At 42.2% G+C, this 11700-nt stretch overlaps 1 protein-coding gene across 2 annotated transcripts in view; it reads left to right on the top strand.

The window, feature by feature from the left end:
• PTDSS2 (phosphatidylserine synthase 2) overlaps positions 1-11700 on the top strand; it is a gene marked incomplete in the record, with an annotated part of 329198 nt that overhangs the window by 133823 nt on the left and 183675 nt on the right.

Genomic DNA, 11700 nt, shown 5'->3' with positions numbered 1-11700 from the left:
AGGATAGTATAAGTTTCTTTTTATGTGCAACCCAGAAATAATAGGAGTCATCATTTGTATTGTTTATATTAGATCAGGTGATTTGGGACTATGCTTTGCATGATATAGTGATGGGCTTGTTATTTTTTTAGTTTTAATAAATTGTGATTTGTACCAGGCTTGTTATTTTTTTAGTTTTAATAAATTGTGATTTGTACCAGATTCAACCTCTATGTTTATATTTGTTATTTTAAGAGCAGACTAGATATTTTTTCCCTAACCTTTATAGCTGATTATTTACCATTGCATATAGAAGTTTTAAGATATTTTTATGTTAGAATGAAGTCTAGGTTTACTTTGAGAGGCCACATGGCAAGGAAGAATCACTTTGCATTGGTGGAGCTAAATATCCCACCTTTTCAAAACCCTTCTTATGCATTTAAGGCACTTCAACACCATCTGAGCGCCTCTTCTCTGCTGCAGGCAAAATATCTTGCAAAAACAGCGCCAGCCTCAGCCAGGAGCATGTCGGTATGTTGACATTTTTGCATTTCAATGCAAAGTTCCTAACAGAATGTTATAAACAGTGATAATCTACCTCTTTCTAGCTCTACCTCTTTTCAAAAAGTTTGTGGTTTTGTTTTGCTTAATTATAAAAATGTGCTCTGCTGCTTACAAATGGGACAAACAGTTGTGTTAAAGTTTGAAGTTTTATATCTGTAACACTCAGTTTGTAGAATCTATTTTAAATACAGGAATAAAATAACTTTTCTCTTGTTAAGTGTATCCAGTCCACGGATCATCCATTACTTGTGGGATATTCTCCTTCCCAACAGGAAGTTGCAAGAGGATCACCCACAGCAGAGCTGCTATATAGCTCCTCCCCTAACTGCCATATCCAGTCATTCTCTTGCAAGCCTCAACCAAGATGGAGGTCGTAAGAGGAGTGTGGTGTTTTATACTTAGTTTATTCTTCAATCAAAAGTTTGTTATTTTTAAATGGTGCCGGAGTGTACTGTTTATCTCAGGCAATATTTAGAAGGAGAATCTGCCTGCGTTTTCTATGATCTTAGCAGAAGTAACTAAGATCCATGGCTGTTCTCACATATTCTGAGGAGTGAGGTAACTTCAGAGAGGGAATGGCGTGCAGGTTTTCCTGCAATAAGGTATGTGCAGTTAATATTTTTCTAGGGATGGAATTTGCTAGAAAATGCTGCTGATACCGAACTAATGTAAGTAAAGCCTTAAATGCAGTGATAGCTGCTGGTATCAGGCTTATTAATAGAGATGCATACTCTTATAAAAATGTAATATAAAACGTTTGCTGGCATGTTTAATCGTTTTTATATGTATTTGGTGATAAAACTTATTGGGGCCTAGTTTTTTTTTCCACATGGCTGGCTTGAATTTTGCCTAGTAACAGTTTCCTTAGGCTTTCCACTGTTGTAATATGAGTGGGAGGGGCCTTTTTTAGTGCTTTTCTGTCCAGCTAAAAATACTGACAGACATTCAGTTTCCCTCTGCATGATCAAGGACATATCTGGAGGGCTCAAAAGGCTTAAAAGTCGTTTTTGAGGGAGGTAAAAAGCCACAGTAGAGCTGTGGCAGTTGTTGTGACTGTTTGGAAAAACAAAAAACAAAAAAAAAACGTTTTTGTCTTTTATTATTCCATTTTGGGTATTAAGGGGTTAATCATCCATTTGCAAGTGGGTGCAATTCTCTGCTAACTTGTTACATACACTGTAAAAATTTGTGTTTCTTAAAGGTGCAGTAACGTTTTTTATATTGCTTGTAAACTTGTTTAAAGTGTTTTCCAAGCTTGCTAGTCTCATTGCTAGTCTGTTTAAACATGTCTGACACAGAGGAAACTACTTGTTCATTATGTTTGAAAGCCATGGTGGAGCCCCATAGGAGAATGTGTACTAAATGTATTGATTTCACCTTAAACAGTAAAGATCAGTCTTTAACTATAAAAGAAATATCACCAGAAGATTCTGACGAGGGGAAAGTTATGCCGACTAACTCTCCCCACGTGTCAGACCCTTCGCCTCCCGCTCAGGGGATGCACGCTAATATGGCGCCAATTACATCAGGGACGCCCATAGCGATTACCTTGCAGGACATGGCTGCAATCATGAATAATAAATACCCTGTCAGAGGTATTATCCAGGTTGCCTGAATTAAGAGGCAAGCGTGATTGCTCTGGGGTTAGGAGAAATACAGATGCTGTAAGGGCCATGTCTGATACTGCGTCACAATATGCAGATCATGAGGATGGAGAGCTTCAGTCTGTGGGTGACATCTCTGATTCGGGGAAACCTGATTCAGAGATTTCTAATTTTAAATTTAAGCTTGAGAACCTCCGTGTGTTGCTTGGGGAGGTATTAGCTGCTCTGAATGACTAACACAGTTGCAGTACCAGAGAAATTGTGTAAGCTGGATAAATACTCTGAGGTACCGGTGTGTACTGATGTTTTTCCTATACCTAAAAGGCTTACAGAAATTATTAGCAAGGAGTGGGATAGACCGGGTGTGCCTTTTTCCCCACCTCCTATATTTAGAAAAATGTTTCCAATAGACGCCACTACACGGGACTTATGGCAGACGGTCCCTAAGGTGGAGGGAGCAGTTTCTACTTTAGCAAAGCGTACCACTATCCCGGTTGAGGACAGTTGTGCTTTTTCAGATCCAATGGATAAAAAATTAGAGGGTTACCTTAAGAAAATGTTTATTCAACAAGGTTTTATTTTACAGTCCCTTGCATGTATTGCGCCTGTCACGGCCGCGGCGGCATTCTGGTTTGAGGCCCTGGAAGAGGCCATCCATACAGCTCTATTGACTGAAATTATTGACAAGCTTAGAACACTTAAGCTAGCTAACTCATTTTTTTTCTGATGCCATTTTTCATTTGACTAAACTAACGGCTAAGAATTCCGGATTCGCCATCCAGGCGCATAGGGCGCTATGGCTTAAATCCTGGTCAGCTGACGTGATTTCGAAGTCTAAATTACTCAACATTCCTTTCAAGGGGCAGACCTTATTCGGGCCTGGTTTGAAGGAAATTATTGCTGACATTACTGGAGGTAAGGGTCACACCCTCAGGACAGGGCCAAAGCAAAGGCAAAACAGTCTAATTTCCGTGCCTTTCGAAATTTCAAGGCAGGTGCAGCATCAACTTCCTCCGCTTCAAAACAAGAGGGAACTTTTGCTCATTCCAGACAGGCCTGGAAACCTAACCAGTCCTGGAACAAAGGCAAGCAGGCCAGAAAGCCTGCTGCTGCCTCTAAGACAGCATGAAGGAACGGCCCCCTATCCGGCAACGGATCTAGTAGGGGGCAGACTTTCTCTCTTCGCCCAGGCGTGGGCAAGAGATGTTCGGGATCCCTGGGCGTTGGAGATCATATCTCAGGGATATCTTCTGGACTTCAAAGCTTCCCCTCCACAAGGGAGATTTCATCTTTCAAGGCTATCTGCAAATCAGATAAAGAAAGAGGCATTCCTACGCTGTGTGCAAGACCTCCTAGTTATGGGAGTGATCCATCCAGTTCCGCGGACGGAACAAGGACAGGGTTTTTATTCGAATCTGTTTGTGGTTCCCAAAAAAGAGGGAACCTTCAGACCAATTTTGGATCTAAAGATCTTAAACAAATTCCTCAGTGTTCCATCTTTCAAAATGGAAACTATTCGGACCATCCTACCCATGATCCAAGAAGGTCAGTACATGACCACAGTGAACTTAAAGGATGCCTACCTTCACATACCGATTCACAAAGATCATCATCGGTTTCTAAGGTTTGCCTTTCTAGACAGGCATTACCAATTTGTAGCTCTTCCCTTCGGGTTGGCTACAGCACCGAGAATCTTTACAAAGGTTCTGGGCTCACTTCTGGCGGTTCTAAGACCGCGAGGCATAGCGGTGGCTCCGTATCTAGACGACATCCTGATACAGGCGTCAAGCTTTCAAGTTGCCAAGTCTCATACAGAGATAGTTCTGGCATTTCTGAGGTCGCACGGGTGGAAAGTGAACGTGGAAAAGAGTTCTCTATCCCCACTCACAAGAGTCTCCTTCTTAGGGACTCTTATAGATTCTGTAGAAATGAAAATTTACCTGACGGAGTCCAGGTTATCAAAACTTCTGAATGCTTGCCGTGTTCTTCACTCCATTCCGCGCCCTTCGGTAGCTCAGTGTATGGAGGTAATCGGCTTAATGGTAGCGGCAATGGACATAGTGCCATTTGCGCGCCTTCATCTCAGACCGCTGCAATTATGCATGCAGATTTGTCCCCTCTGCTAAATCTGGATCAAGAGACCAGAGATTCTCTTCTCTGGTGGTTGTCTCGGGTACACCTGTCCAAGGGTATGACCTTTCGCAGGCCAGATTGGACAATTGTAACAACAGATGCCAGCCTTCTAGGTTGGGGTGCAGTCTGGAATTCCCTGAAGGCACAGGGATCGTGGACTCAGGAGGAGAAACTCCTTCCAATAAATATTCTGGAGTTAAGAGCGATATTCAATGCTCTTCTGGCTTGGCCTCAGTTAGCAACACTGAGGTTCATCAGATTTCAGTCGGACAACATCACGACTGTGGCTTACATCAACCATCAAGGGGGAACCAGGAGTTCCCTAGCGATGTTAGAAGTCTCAAAAATAATACGCTGCGCAGAGTACCACTCTTGCCACCTGTCAGCAATCCATATCCCAGGTGTGGAGAACTGGGAGGCAGATTTTCTAAGTCGTCAGACTTTCCATCCGGGGGAGTGGGAACTCCATCCGGAGGTGTTTGCTCAGTTGATTCATCGTTGGGGCAAACCAGAGTTGGATCTCATGGCGTCTCGCCAGAACGCCAAGCTTCCTTGTTACGGATCCAGGTCCAGGGACCCAGAAGCAACGCTGATAGATGCTCTAGCAGCGCCTTGGTTCTTCAACCTGGCTTATGTGTTTCCACTGTTTCCTCTGCTCCCTCGACTGATTGCCAAAATCAAACAGGAGAGAGCATCAGTGATTCTGATAGCACCTGCGTGGCCACGCAGGACTTGGTATGCAGACCTAGTGGACATGTCATCCTTTCCACCATGGACTCTGCCTCTAAGACAGGACCTTCTGATACAAGGTCCTTTCAATCATCCAAATCTAATTTCTCTGAGACTGACTGCATGGAGATTGAACGCTTGATTCTATCAAGACGTGGCTTCTCCGAGTCAGTCATTGATACTTTAATACAGGCACGAAAGCCTGTTACCAGGAAAATCTACCACAAGATATGGAGTAAATATCTTTATTGGTGTGAATCCAAGAATTACTCATGGAGTAAGGTTAGGATTCCTAGAATATTGTCTTTTCTCCAAGAGGGCTTGGACAAAGGATTATCAGCTAGTTCCTTAAAGGGACAGATTTCTGCTCTGTCTATTCTTTTGCACAAGCGTCTGGCAGAGGTTCCAGACGTCCAGGCATTTTGCCAGGCTTTGGTTAGAATTAAGCCTGTGTTTAAACCTGTTGCTCCCCCGTGGAGCTTAAACTTGGTTCTTAAAGTTCTTCAAGGAGTTCAGTTTGAACCCCTTCATTCCATTGATATTAAACTTTTATCTTGGAAAGTTCTGTTTTTGATGGCTATTTCCTCGGCTCGGAGAGTCTCTGAGCTATCTGCCTTACAATGTGATTCTCCTTATCTGATTTTTCATGCAGATAAGGTAGTCCTGCGTACCAAACCTGGGTTTTTACCGAAGGTGGTTTCTAACAAGAATATCAATCAAGAGATTGTTGTTCCATCATTGTGTCCTAATCCTTCTTCAAAGAAGGAACGTCTTTTACATAATCTGGACGTAGTCCGTGCCTTGAAGTTTTACTTACAAGCTACTAAGGATTTTCGTCAAACATCTACCCTGTTTGTCGTTTACTCTGGACAGAGGAGAGGTCAAAAAGCTTCGGCAACCTCTCTTTCCTTTTGGCTTCGGAGCATAATACGCCTAGCCTATGAGACTGCTGGACAGCAGCCCCCTGAAAGGATTGCAGCTCATTCCACTAGAGCTGTGGCTTCCACCTGGGCCTTTAAAAATGAGGCCTCTGTTGAACAGATTTGCAAGGCCGCGACTTGGTCTTTGCTTCACACTTTTTCCAAATTTTACAAATTTGATACTTTTGCTTCTTCGGAGGCTGTTTTTGGGAGAAAGGGTTCTTCAGGCAGTGGTTCCTTCCGCTTAATCCTGCCTTGTCCCTCCCATCATCCGTGTACTTTAGCTTTGGTATTGGTATCCCATAAGTAATGGATGATCCGTGGACTGGATACACTTAACAAGAGAAAACATAATTTATGCTTACCTGATAAATTTATTTCTCTTGTAGTGTATCCAGTCCACGGCCCGCCCTGTCCTTTTAAGGCAGGTCTAAATTTTAATTAAACTACAGTCACCACTGCACCCTATGGTTTCTCCTTTCTCTGTTTGTTTTCGGTCGAATGACTGGATATGACAGTTAGGGGAGGAGCTATATAGCAGCTCTGCTGTGGGTGATCCTCTTGCAACTTCCTGTTGGGAAGGAGAATATCCCACAAGTAATGTATGATCCGTGGACTGGATACACTACAAGAGAAATAAATTTATCAGGTAAGCATAAATTATGTTTTCTTTACCCAATTAGTCGATTAATCGAAAAAATAAACGGCCGATTAATCGATTATGAAAATAATACTTAGTTGCAGCCCTACTTACAAAGGTAAGACCCTGTTTTGTCCTTGTCTTGGGGAGATCATTTCTGAAATTACGGGTGGAAAGGGGTCTTTTCTACCACAAGACAAGAATAGACCTAAGGGACGTCTGTTCTAATTTTCGTTCTTTTTGTAACTTCAAAGGTCAAGTCTTCCTTTCCCTCCTACAAGCAAGAGCAGTCCAAGTCCTCTTGGAGACCCAATCAGGCTTGGAATAAGGGGCAGCATTAAAAAAAGCCCTCATCTGAGACTGTCAGCTTGAAGGGTTGACCCCCGGTCCGGGATTCGATCAAGTGGGGGACAGACTTTGCTCGTTTCGTCAAGCGTGAATACAAGATATCCCAGATCCTTGGGCTGTGGCCATAGTATCTCAGGGTTACAAAATAGAATTCAAATCTTGTCCTCCCAAGGGCAGATATCTCTTCTCAAGGTTCTGTGGATCAGGTTAAAAAAAGAGGCATTCTTAAGCTGTTTTCAGGACCTTTCCTCCCTGGGAGTGATTGTTCCAGTGAGGGAATAGGGTCTAGGATTCTATTCAAATCTGTTTGTGGTTCCCAAAAAAGAGGGAACTTTTCGACCCATTTTAGACCTAAAGTGTCTCAACAAGTCTCTCGGGGTACCGTCCTTCAAAATGGAAATCATTCGTTCCATTCTTCCTTTGGTCCAATACGGTCAGTTCATGACGACCATAGACCTGAAGGACGCATATCTTCATGTTCCCATCCACAGGGATAATCACCAGTTCCTGAGATTTGCTTTTCTAGACAGGCACTTTCAGTTTGTTGCTCTTCAGTTTGGCCTTGCTACAGCTCCCATATTTTTTTCAAAGGTTCTGGGGGCTCTCTTGGCAGTTGTGAGGTCTTGGGGAATTGCGGTGGCGCCTTACCTGAACGACATATTGGTTCAGGCACCATCTTTTCAACAAGCAAACTCTCATACAGAGATCTTGTCTTCTCTACATTCGCAAGGATGGAAACTGAATCTGGAGAAGAGTTCCCTTTTTTCCAGCTATAAGGGTGCATTTCTTAGGGACCATCATAGATTCTCTATCTATGAAGATTTTTGTGACGGAGTTCAGCAAATCCAAACTTTTCTCTTCCTGCCTTTTGCTACAGTCTACCGTTCGGCCTTCAGTGGCTCAATGCATGGAGGTAATTGGTCGCTTCCATGGACATCATTGCCTTTGCTTGATTCCATTTGAGAGCTCTGCAGTTATTTATGTTCAGGCAATGGACTGGAGACCATTCAGATCTGTCTCAGAGGATAGATCTGAACCAGTTGACAAGAGACTCTCGTGGTGGATCTCTCAGGATCATCTGTCTCAGGGCACATGCTTCTGGAGACCCTCCCGGGTTATTGTGACCACGGACGCCAGCTTGCTAGGCTGGGGAGCAGTCTGGGACTCAGACTTGGGGTGTATGGACTCGAGAGGAGTCTTCTTTCCCCATAAACATCTTGGAGTTCAATGCTCTGATGGCTTGGCCTCAATTGTCCTTAGCCCAGTTTATCAGGTTCCATGAAGAAAGCATAAAACAGAGGGGTGCCTCGTGTATATCAGCATATTCAAATATGAGCGTGTGCATATTCAAGCCAAATCAGTACTCTCATTTGGTATAAATACACTTTTATGTACTGGTAGAAACAGGCTGGTGACACTTCTCTTTCCCTCTCTCTTGGCTCCAGCAAGGTATACAGGTGCAGTCCAACCAACTACAGAAGTAGGTGACTACAGGTGTAGTGATAGGTCAATCGCTCAAAAAGGTGCTTCCGTATCAAACAGCAGAGATTGTTTGTGATTCTAATAGCTCCTGCATGGCCTCGCAGGTTCTAGTTTGCAGACCTAGTGAAGATGTCATCTCTTCCTCCTTGGAGGTTACCTCTGAGGAATGACCTAACTCGGGGTCCTTTCCTCCATCAAAATCTCGTTTTTCTGAAGCTGACTGCTTGGAGATTGAACGCTTAGTTCTGGATAAGCGTAGGTTTTCTGATTCAGTCATTGATACCATGCTTCAGGTTTGCAAGCCTGTTACTCATAAAATTTACCATAAGGTATGGCGTAAATACCTTTTTTTTATTGCTGTGAATCAAAGGGCTAGTCTTGGAGTAGGGTCAGGATTCCTAGAATTTTGTCTTTTCTGCAGGATGGTCTGGAGAAAGGGTAGTCGGTCAGTTCTCTGAAAGGTCAGATTTCTACATTACCTATTCTTTTGCATAAGCGTCTGGCGGATGTGCCAGATATTCAATCTTTTTTGACAGGCCCTGATCAGAATCAGGCCTGTGTTTAAACCTGTTGCTCCTCCTTGGAGCCTTAACATAGTTCTTAGAGTTTTGCAGCAGGCTCCGTTTGAGCCAATGCATTCCATAGATATTAAGCTGTTATCTTGGAAAATTTTGTTTCTTATCGCTATTTCTTCTGCTTGGAGAGTTTCCGAACTCTCGGCTTTGCAGAGCGATTTGCCTTACCTTATTTTTCATGTGGATTAGGCAGTACTTCGTACTAAATTGTGGTTTTGGATAGAAATATTAATCAGGAAATTGTTGTTCCTTCTCTCTGTCCTAATCCTTCTTCTCATAAGGAATGTCTGTTGCATAACTTGTATGTTTTGCATGCTCTTAAATTTTTACCTACAAGCTACTAAGGATTTTTGCCAGTCTTCTGCCATGTTTGTTTCTCTGGAAAGCGCAAGGGTCAGAAGGCCACTTCTACTTCTCTTTCCCTCTGGTTGAGAAGTATGATTAGTTTTCTTTGAGACTGCTGGACAGCAAACTCCTGAGAGAATTACAGCTCATTCCACTAGTTCCGTCTTCTCTTCTTGGGCTTTCAAAAATGAAGCTTCTGTGAAACAGATTCGCAAGGCGGCAACATGGTCTTCTCTGCATACATTTTCCACATTTGATACTTTTGCTTTGGCTGAGGCCTCTTTTTGGAGCATTTCTTCAAGCGGTGGTGCCTTCTGTTTAGGTCTACCTGTCTTGTTCTCCCTCCCTGTTCAGTCAGTGTCCTCTAGCTTGGGTATTGGTTCCCACTAGTAATTGGAATGTCTTTGTGGACTCTCCATGTCTTAGGAAAAAAAATAAATGTATGCTTACCTGATAAATTTCTTTCCGGACATGGAGAGTCCACGACCCCACCCTTAAGATTAGACGGTAATTTTTTTTTTACTTAACCTCAGGCACCTCTACACCTTTGTGTTATCTTCTTTTTCCATCAGGTAAAAATACATTTTATTTAAATTGCAAAATTAATCATAAAGGATCAATTACCAATACATTTAATATGTGCAGCTGGTATAACTTATAAAGAAAAATTACAGTACAATCTACTGCTGAAGTTCATCTGACCGTGAAACATGCTAACAATATATTGGACAAAAGGAGAACAGAAATGCATACTTTAAGGGAGATATAATTGCCTACATCATAAAGCACATAAAGTATGTGTTTCAACAAAACAGCCTACATATCTGCTTCAAAATGGTCCTACTCTGGAAAAACACAAATATATGTACTGCTATCTCTAGTTCTTTCCACTGCCCTCAGAAGCTATGCTCCTGTGAGGTAAATGTGTGAACTTCTAATTGGTTGAAAGTATCCCTGCAGCCAATCAGAGGTCTGTATAGTGTATTACATTAAAGGGATAGAACTGCACTAATGAGATCTAATGTTGCAGAATTTTATTATTGCACTTATGCATGTATGTAAAAGTATTTAATTCCAGCATAGCGATTAAACACATAGCCACCTCCAGAGCAGCAATGCACTACTGAGACGTAGCTGAACACATCTGGAAAGCCAAGGGACAAGTGTGCACAGCCACCAAACACCAGCTAGCTCTCTGTATCCTTTTGTTGAAAGGCAATGCACTACAAAGAGAACAAAGTACATTTGAAATAAGTGGAATTTAAAAAAGTGTCTTAAAATGACATTCTCTATCTGAATTATGCAAGTTACTGTTTGACTGTCATCCTATTGCTCTGGATTTGTCAAAACCTGAAAATTATTTTAGAATATCTGTTATACAGATATTTAGTACTACATATACTGCCCATTTAAAACGAGTTTGATCTTAGATTGACTTTTATATTATATGCAACAGTATTTACCTGATAACAGAGCGTAAAATGAATCAGTTTTCTTTTTTGCCTAGCTGTGTTTTGCTACTTACTAAGTAGAAGATTCAGCTCAAAACGGCAGCATATTAAAGGGACAGTATACACCAATTGTCATATAAGTGCATGTAATACACTACTATAAAGAAGAATATGCACTGATCTAAAAATCCAGTATAAAACCTTTTAAAAACTTACTGAGAAGCTCCCAGTTTAGCACTGTTTGAGGTAGTCTGACTCCCACTGAAAGGGGCTGGGAAAGCAGAGAGCAGACACTCTCCCCCCCCCCCCCCCCCGCATATGAAGCGACAGTTTACTGCTGGCTCCTGGTTACATCTGACACTGTGGGACTTGGTTAGGAGTCTGAAAACAGCACAATGTGCTTAACAAAATAAGCAAAACCTACATTGTTACAAAGCACTCCCTGATGGGCTATATAAATAGATCTACTAAACATTTATTCAAAGAAAAATGCCAATTTGGCTCGCTAGCCACACAGAATTTTTACTTAATATCCAGAGTTACTGTCCTTTTAAAGTGAAGGTAAACTTTGATGAATGAAAGTCAGTTTTTTTAAAAAAATAGTCTTAAAAACTGGTTTAAAAACTTACCTTTCTTCTCTTCACAGCCAGAGCAGCTTCCCCCCACCCGGAGATCCTCTCTTCACATGCCAGCAATGACTAATCTGGCTTCCTCCAATCACGGCTTCCCCACCAGGGGACTCATTACCTGAGGCCATGCCGTGATTGGAGGAAGCCGGATTAGTCATTGCTGACGTGTGAAGAAAGGATCTCCGGGTGGGGGAAAGCTGCCCTGGCTGTGAAAAGAAGAAAGGTAATTTTTTTTTTTTTAAAACAAAACGACTGCTTTCTAAACTTTGAATGAAAGTGCCCTTGTTTTACAATAGTATTT

This window comes from Bombina bombina, chromosome 7, assembly GCF_027579735.1.
Source record: "Bombina bombina isolate aBomBom1 chromosome 7, aBomBom1.pri, whole genome shotgun sequence".
Taxonomy (NCBI): domain Eukaryota; kingdom Metazoa; phylum Chordata; class Amphibia; order Anura; family Bombinatoridae; genus Bombina; species Bombina bombina.
The sequence above is the reverse complement of the archived record's forward strand: the minus strand, read 5'-3'. Positions and strand labels throughout refer to the sequence as shown.